The 11,859-nt window shown below is 38.3% G+C and overlaps 1 long non-coding RNA gene across 2 annotated transcripts; it reads right to left on the bottom strand.

The window, feature by feature from the left end:
• Positions 1-270: 270 nt before the first annotated feature.
• LOC149225359 (uncharacterized) lies at positions 271-3,639 on the bottom strand. 2 transcript variants are annotated; one of them, XR_016246954.1, is made up of 4 exons: positions 3,397-3,639; positions 3,160-3,302; positions 1,184-1,329; positions 271-742 (listed from the first exon to the last, which is right to left on the bottom strand). It is a non-coding gene; the product is annotated as an uncharacterized LOC149225359 (long non-coding RNA). The 2 variants fall into 2 exon arrangements; XR_016246955.1 differs by having other exon boundaries at positions 3,251-3,302.
• Between the last annotated feature and the right edge of the window lie 8,220 nt (positions 3,640-11,859).

The following is an 11,859-nucleotide window of genomic DNA, read 5'->3' as shown; positions in this document are numbered from 1 at the left end:
TGACCAGTAGCAAAATCATGGGTTTGTTATTGCCAATTTCATGTTGTTCAAGGAAGCATGTGGAAGCATGTGGACATGGGCTGTCGTAGGCTTCAGTTTTTAAGAAGTGGTAGCAAGAGCTCAAGAAAATCTATGTACACAACACAATTATAGTTAATTTCAGACAAATAGGCAAAGAAAATTGAAGCCTATATCATAATATTATGACAAATGAACCAAAGCACATTAAAAGGAATTAGTATTATGAAGACTCTCGGCTGAATTGTGAAATAAATTCAATAATAGCAAGAGAAAATAAATTCAATCAATTGAATAATTGGGTAGTAAATATTCAAGCTAGGAGATTGAGCCCGTGAACTGCCAGCAATAACTCCTGAGAGTCATGACAATACTTTCCACTATTGCCACTCCTAGAACAGCAATTGGAATGGTCAGCCTAATGGGATAATAGTATATGTGCATATAGAGTAGACCAATTCATATTCATTCACGAACTTTGATCAGAAATAAAATCAAGATGAAAGCATTCACACCAAGATGTGGCATATCATGGTCTCCTTTATTTTAAGAAGCTTGCTGATCTACTCCCAAAATGCGTGCATAGGCCTTCTGATAAAGACATTCTTGTACAGCAGATGTGCTATGATACACCAATGATCTCACCTTCCCGGCAGGCACCCACTTCAATATCAAGGCTGGACTTTTTGGATGCTACCACTCTGCAGCAGTTTCGCCGTGGTGACTGCAAGAATTGCATTCACAGACATTAGAAGAAATCAAAAGGGAGATAGAGACTTGCATAAGGGTTTTAACAACCTAATTATAGAGACTGCCATAAAGGTTTTAAAAACCTAGAGACTAATGAACTTTAAGGGGTAAAAATCTAAACATAAAAGATCAACACATGATTTTTTCTGGTAAACTCCAGCCTGAGCTAATCTTGTTCTGGCACAACTACTAACAGAGACAAAAGCAAAAGGCTTGGACTTGGACACAAGTCACTGCAAGAGATTTGCAATCCCTAGAACTCTCTGCCAACAAAAGATTTTCCGGTAAACTCCAGCCTCAGCCATTCGTGTAACTACATAGCTACTAACAAAGACCAAAAGCAAAACACAAAATGCAAAACATGCATAGACTGACATTCGAACTAAAAATTGCAACAGCTTCGCTATTCACTTACAAAGAAACGTAAGTTCTCCCGGCTGAATTGTGACAATTTCGTTAGTCATGACTAGTTTTATTCACTTACAGAGAAACGTAAGTTCTCCCGGCTGAATTGTGACAATTTCGTTAGTCATGACTAGTTTTATGCCAGGTAACACACACCTACAATCCAAGCCACAAGAAACAATCAGTTATAATCTAGCTCACAAAAGCCTGAGTTTGCACAGAATTCATTGTGTGCTATTAAGAGACAGATCAATGATGGTGCACTATATTATGCATTCTACAGTTCTATCAAAACCAAATTATGAGAATGAAACACCAATTTAGGTAAAGATGAGTGCCTCTACCATCGAAACCCTACTCATTTTAAAGGGCAGTGAAGCATAAACAAGTATGAGTTATCACAGTTAACAAACAAGAGACATTCAAACAATTATGGTGAAAATACTAAATAGTACAGGATTTTAAGTGCTAAGGATTTCAAATTTTCAATAGGAGAAACTCTGTGCGTCTCCATGTAAGAATGTACCAGAAGATTCTTGGTACATAGGTTCAAGTGCCACCAGTCACATAGCACATAACAGAGAGTAGTTTCCCATCAACATTCAAGATGCAAAAAAATCGAAAAGTACATGGAATACATTGCAGTCCTTACATAAGACTTCCAGTGCAAACAGAGTCCCGTATTTGGCTTATAAATTACAAAACTTAATGATGGGCAAAGGTGATCAAGTCACAAAACCCGTGACAAAATTTAATGATATGAAACATTCATAGATTCCAAGCAGTGATAACTGATAACATTGCAAAGTAGGTTTTCAATTACAGTGGTACTCAATAGTTTGTGTCACTCTGTTGGAGTGTCTTATAATACCTAAATTTATCATCTAAAATTGAAGAGTTGGCCATTGATGAAGTTGGAGGATTAGTTTTACAGCATGAGAAAAGAAAATAACTATAACAATAGAAAACTTCAAAAAAGTTAAAACCATGGCCAGCAAGGAAAAGAGAAGTGATGGTCAAAAACGAGGCTATACAAGGTATGAAGAGTCAAAGAAAGGAAACACCAATTTAGGTAAAGATGGGTGCCTCTACCATCGAAACCCTGCTCATTTTAAAGGGCAGTGAAGCATAAACAAGTATGAGTTATCACAGTTAACAAACAAGAGACATTCAAACAATTATGGTGAAAATACTAAATAGTACAGGATTTTAAGTGCTAAGGGTTTCAAATTTTCAATAGGAGAAACTCTGTGCGTCTCCATGTAAGAATGTACCAGAAGATGCTTGGTACATAGGTTCAAGTGCCACCAGTCACATAGCACATAACAGAGAGTAGTTTCCCATATTGGACCCATAAATTTAAAAACCAGAACTGGGTGAAACCAGCTATCAAACAAAGCCACCTACCAAACCGTAAGCATAAACAAGTATGACTTATCACAGTTAACAAAGAAGAGACATTCAAACAATTAAGGTGAAAATACTAAATAGTACAGGAGTTGTGCAAGGACTCTTGCCCCAAAAATTTATAACTCTGTAGTAAACCTGCTCTGTGTGAATATTAACCATTCAAGGGCAACCAGTGGTGAAGTGATTCAAGTGTTAAGTTGTGCAAGGACTCTTGCCCCAAAAATTTATAACTCTGTAGTAAACCAACACTGAAAGCGAACAGTTGTGAATCACATGCGATATTAGCATCATTCAATGAATACTATTCATCAATTCAATTAATGGATTACCTAGGATGTATATGTCATATGTCCGAGAGCAAAGTAAAGAAATACAAGCATGCAATTGTAAAAAAATTCAGAACTTACAGGCCCAACACTGAAACCGAACAACTGTGAATCACATGCGATATTAGCATCATTCAATGAATACTATTCATCAATTCAATTAATGGGTTACTTAGGATGTATACGTCATATGTGCGAGAGCAAAGTAAAGAAATACAAGCATGCAATTGTAAAAAAATTCAGAACTTACAGGCCAAAAAACTGTAAACAAAGCAATGTTCAGTAGCATATCCTAGAGCACAGGGCTCAAAATCACGGAGATAGATAGAGAGTGACAGGACCTTCAGCTGCTGCGCAATAAGAATCGCTGGATACAGCCTGCACTGCTCCAATCTGCCATTAAAGTCACTTTCAGCTCTCTGCTAAGAACAGAGCATATAGATACAGAACTTTTAAAGAAGAAGTGCTGGCTTTAATTAGGACTCACCCCTGCAGCTTTCACGAAACTCTCAGTTACACTATTCAGCAGAGGATGACCCAAATCGAAAGGGATTGCCCGTCAAATTTCTTGAGATCATTCAGAAGACAAGTTATTATATTTAAACATAAATTGAAGTTCATTAAAATTATTAGTAAAGTGAATATGCCGGTTAGAAAAATGAATATGACAGGCTGCCAAATGTTGCATGCACAAAGAAACGTGGCCACATGTTAGCAACGTAAAGTGTCTTCTCGTACAGAAGACTAACTAAACAGCAAGAACCAACTGCTGCAAGCTGTGGTGTACAGAAGACCAACTAAACAACAAGAACCAACTGCTGCAAGTTGTGGTTTTGTGGACCGAGCATTTGTCACAAGAGACATAAATCCCTCTTCAGTTGCTACAAAAACATTCCGTATCACCGCCAAAAGCATCGCTGCAGCTACCAGAGAAAGGAATTTCCATGACCCGAATGCACGTTCATTCAGAACGGAAGATTTACAGAACCTATGTCAAGTAAGTTCACCTAAAATATCTGGTTATTTCTCTTCTTACTTTTCCTGGAATATCTAAAACGCTATATCATGCACAGTTTTATTAGTTTTAATAGTTAGAGTATGATTTTCATATATTCCTAATTGCATAATATGCAGATGCCTTCCAGTCTCAGACACATCGAATTTGAATTAAATTCCCCTCGCTTCCAAATCTCTTCCCAATGTATTCAGCAACTAAGCAATTTGCGAGTACTGAGACTGGCGAAGGCACAGTTCAAAAGCATACCTGAAGAGCTAGGAGATCTAGGAAATGGTTTGGAGGAACTATTACTTGATAGTTGCCAATATTTAGAGAAATTACCGGCATCATTTTCAAGTCTGGGCTCTTTAACAGTGTTGAGAATGTCTAGCTGTTCTGGTTTGACGCAGCTACCAGAACATTTGGGATCATTGAATTGTCTGCAAGAACTCTGTTTGCAACGCTGTAAAAGTCTAGAAGTGCTTCCTAGGGAGCTTGAAAATCTTACAGCGTTGCAAAAACTCGATTTATTCGGGTGTGAAAGTCTAAAAGCGCTTCCTAGCCGTCTTGGAAAGCTCACATAGACAAGGGTTTCTTCAAAGTACTCAGAGCAGGCAGATTCCCAATAATAGAAGAACTCTGTTTGCAACGCTGTAAAAGTCTAGAAATGCTTCCTAGGGAGCTTGAAAATCTTACAGCGTTGCAAAAACTCGATTTATTCGGGTGTGAAAGTCTAAAAGCGCTTCCTAGCCGTCTTGGAAAGCTCACATAGACAAGGGTTTCTTCAGAGTACTCAGAGCAGGCAGATTCCCAATAATAGAAAGAAGATGTAAGGGCAACTTCATCAGAAATCGCACAGGCCTCCCGTTCCTCCCGTTCAGCAACTTCATCAGCAATCGCAGAGGCCTCAAGCGCTTACCTTGCCTCCGGAGGAGTTGCTTCCTACCGGCTTTGGTTTGCAAGGTATGATCTGTCTTTGCCGCCTCTCACGACTCATGACGGTCAATTATGGCCGGCATCTCCCGGTATCTTGAATCAAGTCGAGAAGACCCATTCGAATTCAGAGAGAGGGCTTTGACAGGCGAGTTTCAAATTCAGAGAGAGGGCTTTGACAGGCGAGTTTCAGATGAATAGACCGGGACGGACGCTCACGCTAGGCTTACCGGGCCATACGAACCCATTGCCAGACATACCGGGCATTTCATAGCGTTTCATAGCGTGCGATGAAGGCTAACAGCTGTTGAACCATGGTGCATCATGGCATGCACCAGCTGCCAATGTAGAACATTGTAACACGGAACACCGAGCTTTACTAAACCGCATACCCGGGCAGAAGTAATGCTAGCATTAAAACTAGACACCCGTGACGGTTAACGCGAAAATGCACCAGGCTTATTGCTTTAAGCTATGGTCGAGCCTCTTCGGCCTCGGGAAGAGGCCAAATAAGATGGCGAAGTTCAGCTGCGAATGAAACTTAGCATAAGCGCCTAACAAAGCATTTCGAAACTTTAGGTTAACCACTGAAACAGTCGAATAACACCTTCGAATTAATGCTATCTCCGGAACGATCGATTACTATAGTCCCTGCCGGATGCCAGATGGCAGGGACTAATAATAATAAAAAAGAGGTAAAGAAAACTAATACACTGCCATTAACACAATTTCACAAAGTAACACTTATGAGAAAGGATTTTACCGGGGTCTTCAGCTAAGCAACCACAATATAAACCTTTCCAAGGATAGACAAATACTGTCCAGTGTCGTATACAAGATACGGGACTCCGGCACCAGATTGACGTTGACTATCAACATTCGCAAAACCTTCCTAAAAAGACCGTTGACTTTTACATTTTCTTTCAAAAGCTACCGCTGAAAATGTTAACTAACTTTGCACAAAGCGAAAACGTCTTATAAATATCCAACAAACTTTGCACAAAGCGCTTAATTTGAGGGCTTGCATTTTAATCGCTTCAGAAGATGGCAATGAAAACACTCACTCCGCGAACAAGAAAACTTATGGAGCGCATAACAACATACCTCATTTTCAACTTGGTGTCTCTATAATGTTAATTTAAAATTAATCATTTTATGTACTATTTAAAAGATTTATTTATTCAAAATAAAATTCTTAAAATACTATGAGCCTTCACCTCTACGATTATTGACTATCATCCCTTAACACTATATGGCGTTAAAAGCATTAACCTTTTTTATACACTCTAACACTTAACCCTTAGGCTTATCAATGGTTCTAATCCTTAACATCCTACAATATATAACACATTAACCCCCTTAATGTAAATTATGACCTTTAACCCCTGTGTCCTTTAAAGTGATTAGCCTTGTCACTTTATTACCTTGAACAAGTTAACCCTCTTAATATACTATCAGTCGTAACCCTTATGACACCTTTGAATTAATCGTCTCCCAAAACTCTATGACCCTAACCAAAGTAAACACCTTAATATATTATCACCCTTAACCTCTACAATAATAATGTTAGAACCCCCTAACTCTCTCTAATAGTAAAAGATATACTATGACTTTCAACCCATTTATGGTTGATGTGATTAGCCCCCAACACACTATATCATTGAACACATTAAACCCCTAAGACATTATAACAGACATATTTACCACATGTTTATTGTGCAATCACCACATAACACATAATACACCCAAATGCATTGACCCTCTTAATGCACTATGAGCCTAGATCTCCATGATCATTGATACAATAACTATTTAAGACATTATGAAATGGAACACACTAACCCTCTTAATACATTAAGACCCTTAAGCCTTATGATCATTGACATAATTATCCTTAACCTTGATCAACTTGAACAACCTAACACCTTAATAAACTACAACCCTTAACCTTTATGATCATTGACCAATTAGACCCTAATACAATGTGGCCCTATACACACTAAACCTCTTAATACACTATGACCATTAACCTTTATAATGACCACTAAGCAATCAACCTATAACATTGTATGATCCTAAACACAAAACCCCCCTTAATACATTATAGTCTTAACCTCTATTCTTGTTGACACAATAACTCCCTAGCACAATATGACCATAAAAGTACAAGAACCCCCTTAATTTAATATGCTACTTAACCACTATGATTCATATAGCAATCACCCTATGATACACTATGACCTTGAAAATGCTAACCTCCTTTATACACAATGAATCTTAATGTAGGTTTTAACCCTATATAGAAATTACTTGCAAAAAAAAAAAAATATAGATAGATATATATATATATACAACATGGCAAGAACATAAAAATATACGCAAATATTTTCTCCTAGAACCCAAAACTAGGAAAACCAGATTGATTTTTCATTATATTCCTTTCAATGTTACAATACATTATGTACATGTTGATGCATTCATAAACCTCAATCCATTAACCTTGGATTAGAACATAATCATAGTTCCCTTGACCAAATCTACAAAATATTATGGGCAAAACCATTAGGCTTAAAACCATGCGCAAAACCATGGGTAGGTCTGCCTAACCATTATTGGGTCCATGTAAAACAAAAAGATTGTGGGCGTTGTCCTAGACCCTGTGCAAGGGGGCTACCAGCCCCCTGCAAACCCCCTAGCAAGGGGCTAGTTCCCCCCCCTGCAATCCCCTCACTGCTCCCAACACAACATAACAACGCCTGGCACTAGTCGTGGAAAGAATATAACACATACCCAACACTTAATCAATATAACACCTAAAGCAATTACTCCCAACACTCATGACGCAAATTAAACTAACACTCTTAAAGCACTATGATCCTCAACCATTATGTTATTTACAAAATCCCCCCCCTAACACACTATGACCATGAAAACATTAACCCCCTAAATACACTATGACCTTTAACCATTTGACCCCTAAAGAAATCACTCCCAACACTGTTATATGACTCCAAACACACAATATTACACAATGACCCTTGACCATGTGAACCCTGAGGTAATCACTCCCAACACTTTTATATGACCCTAGACATACAAACCCTTTGCACTATGACTCATGACTATGTGACCTCTGAAGTAATCACTCCTAACATTCTTATAAGACCATAAACATGTTAACTCTTTTAATACAATGTGACCCATAATCATTATTCCTATTAACATAATCACCCCATAACATAAACAACATTGAAAACTTAACTATCTTAATATACCTTGACAATTATCTACTATAACCCTTAATACACTATGACTCAAAAAAACACTTAATTCATGATAACCCTTAACACCCACTATCATTAATGCTTTCACCCATAATAAATTATTGCCCTCAACATACTATGACCATTAACCTCTATTTATATCAACAAACCTCCCTTACTAATAAACTATGACTCTTGACTAATATAACTCTTGAAACAATATACCCATAACACTTAATAATATTCAACCTACTAACCCTTTAATACACTATGATTATTAAACCTTATAATCATGAATGAACCTTTATCTCATTGGGACCTCAAACACCCTAATCCTTTAAATACACTATGGCCATTATCCCTCATCACCCTTAATGCAATACAAAACTAACACATTATGACTTAGAGTGATCTAACCCTCTTAATGCACTAGGACACTTATCTCCTTATGCAATATATGATCTTGAACACTAACCCCTTTAATATACAATGATCAATAACCCCATGAATTTTCTTGTAATCACTCTCCAACAATGTAAGACCCTTAACGCTCTACACATCTTGATGCACTATGCCTTTAATGAGGCCTTAACAATCCCCTCTTAGTTTTGAACAAAAGTTAGAGGTCCTACTTTTTTTGTTTATAATCTGAAAATGCTCTCTTTTCGACTTATATTGACCTTGGTTTCTCATTGACCCTACTTTTCTTTAATAATTTGAATATACTTTCTTTTTGGATCAATCCCTCGTATGCCCTCTTTGGTTCCTTTTCGATCAATCCCTCCTATTGCCGCTCTGGTTTCGTATAAAATTCCCCTTTCATTCAAACTTCAAAAGCTTTTGAATACTTTTCAATTGCGTTTTCTCCTTCTCGATAACTTTATTTGGAATCTATATCTATATATAATTTTTATATATATATATAATTTAAAATTAAAATTAAATTAACATTAATTAACTTTGATTTTTGAAAGGATTAAAAACATTTAATAATCTGTTTTTTACTAATAAATATTTATTAATTCAATTTTTCTTTTCTTTTTTTCCCAAGGAAAAATTGTAATTTTTCATTAATTTTGAAAAATTACATATAGTAGATGCTTGGCAGCATATGCAGTGTTTGGCTCATAGCCATATCTGTGTGTGCAAAGTCAAAAGAATACATCCATGTCTATTCCAAAAATGGTGTTGAGTATTAACCAGAATTCACCACGCAAGGTGATAGTATGACAGAGTCTGAAAAAAGAAAGCTATAACTAAGATGTCTATAAATATGCCACGCAGGGTGATATCATAATATATAGTCTGATTATAAACACATATTGTGATATATACAGTAAAATGACTGAACCTGTCCCAAAAAATTTAGGGCCCAACTGCCCTGTGATATGCCTGATCAATATATGGCCTGTAGTAGTATTGGTACTAGGCAGTACCCCTCTGCTCCTGAATCATCCACTGGCCTCTGGGTAGTAGCATGGCCTCCTTGGAAAGCCTGTCATCGTTGTTGCTATGCTCCCTGTATATATGATGACATGAGATGGAGTTAAAATGTGCTTTGTACATGTTCACTTCATCCAAAATATTTCTAAGAGTGTGTGCATGGCTAGAAGTGATGTTATTGAACCAATTTATAGTGATTTTTGAGTCTCCATAAATTTTAAGATTGATGCAGTCATGGCCTAGAGAAAAATGCATTAAATGGTGGAGGGTGATTAATTCAGCATAATTGTTTGTCCCATCTCCAAGTCCCATCTTCACCTTGAAGTGATGTTGTTCAGATAGATACAATAGAAAACCTCCCCCGCACCCATGTTCCTGTGCAACCCCGTCAAAGTATGCCTAGGGGATAGATTTGTCAATGGGATCAGGTGCAAGTGATCTTCAAATGTGAGGTGCAGTGTATTCAGGCAATTCATGGTAGGCAGAGATGATCTTTGCAGTAATAATCTGCCATTTGGTGACTCCTTCCTCAAATTTTGTTTCGAGTTAGCCAAATCGACCAACATATAAGCAGAGGGAGACAAATTATATTAGATCCATGATGCGCGCTATACCAGTTTCTCCAGGCTTGGTTTATGTTTTCCCCATCCCATCTGCCAGCAAATTGGATCGATGTAGAGATGGATTGCCAAAGGTTGACCGTAGTATCACATTTAAGAAATAGGTGATTAGTCGTTTCAGATGCCTGCTTACATAGGACACACCAGTGTGGTCCATATATAGCACGATGGGTTAAGGATTCCCCAATGGGGACTTTATTGCTAAGCACACACCAGAAAAAGAGCCTGGTTCGCGGCGGGGATTTTAACTTCCAGATAGCCTACCACCAATCTTGAGAATTCTCCAACTGTTTGTTATTTACCAGCCCTAGGTAGCCTACTTTTGGGGTGTATATCCCATCCTCAGCAAGGCACCACATAAGTTTGTCAGGTCCCTCCTTTATTCTGATGTGGAATTCAGTCAGTGCAGAAATATAATTTTGCCACGATTGGTGCCAATGGGGTGGGATATTAAGCAGATGAGTAGATTTCCAGCCTTGTGCAAATATGGTGGTATTATCCTTATCAGCAATGTGTGCGATAACTCTGATATCTCGCTGATTTAGATGGTGGATTAGCTCTCTCAGTAGATGGTGTCGACTGCCTCCCCCAGTCCAGGGATCTAGGCCGATGTGCACTTTTGTGCCATCGTTTATCCGCCAGGCCAAATTATTGTGAATGATAGGTAAGGAGTGTAGCAAGGCTTTCCAAACAGAAGATATGCCTATCCTTGGCCACCGTGGTAGACGCACCCAATCCATGAGTTGTAGAGGCCAGATGTATTTGTGATAAGTAACAGTGGTCCAGAGGTTTTGTCCAGTAAGAAGTGTCCATCCCATTTTAGCAGCAAGTGCTTGAGCAAAAAGATTTAAATCTTTTAATCCCCAACCTCCCCATTTTTTGGGCAGGGCAATCTTGTTCCAACTAACCTAGGCAAAAATATTCTTATCTTGATGACCATTCCAAAGATATTTGCTGCAAATTTGTTGAAGGCGGGCAAGGATACTTCTGGGTATCCATGCCAAAGCCATCCAGAAAACAGGTGTGACCTCCAGTACTGATTTGATGAGCACAAGTCTTCCTGCTCTGGATAAGAACCGATGACACCAATTTGATAGCCTTTTCTCCAACTTAATCAAAATCCATATCTAGTCAGCAATTTTTTGGCTCAGGGGTTTGATCCAGGACCCCAGGTAATTGAATCCCTGATCTAGTGGGAGGATGTTGTATGGGAAGTGCTAGTGAGCATATCGAGACTCATTGATGGATGTGTGGGCTAAGGTAATAGTGGATTTCCCTTGATTGGCCATCATGCCTGTGGCCCAGGAGAAAAGGGAGAGAATATTGGCAAAAGAAGCAGAGTCTCAGATGCTACCATCTAGAAAAATGAGGACATCATCGACAAATAGAAGATGAGTGAGATGACATAAGTCATTTATTTTTAGTCCAAACAGTCGACCATTTCTCTTTGCTTGTGCAAGGAGCCGGCTGAGTCCTTCCATGACAATAAGGAAAAGAAGGGGGGACAGGGGACAACTCTATCGGAGTCCCCTCTAGGCATGAAAGAAATGTGAAACAGATCCATTGATGAGTACACTGAAGGTGGCAGTGGTGATGCAAGACATGATCCAGGTGATGAAGTCATGAGGGAAGCCCATATGAATGACAAGAATTTTGATGTAAAGCCAACTAACATGGTCGAAGGCCTTTGCCAG

This window comes from Pinus tabuliformis, chromosome J (assembly GCF_031772625.1).
Source record: "Pinus tabuliformis cultivar Carrire ecotype Pingquan chromosome J, CPIR1, whole genome shotgun sequence".
NCBI classification, from domain to species: Eukaryota; Viridiplantae; Streptophyta; class Pinopsida; order Pinales; family Pinaceae; genus Pinus; species Pinus tabuliformis.
This window is presented reverse-complemented; position numbering and strand designations above follow the sequence as displayed.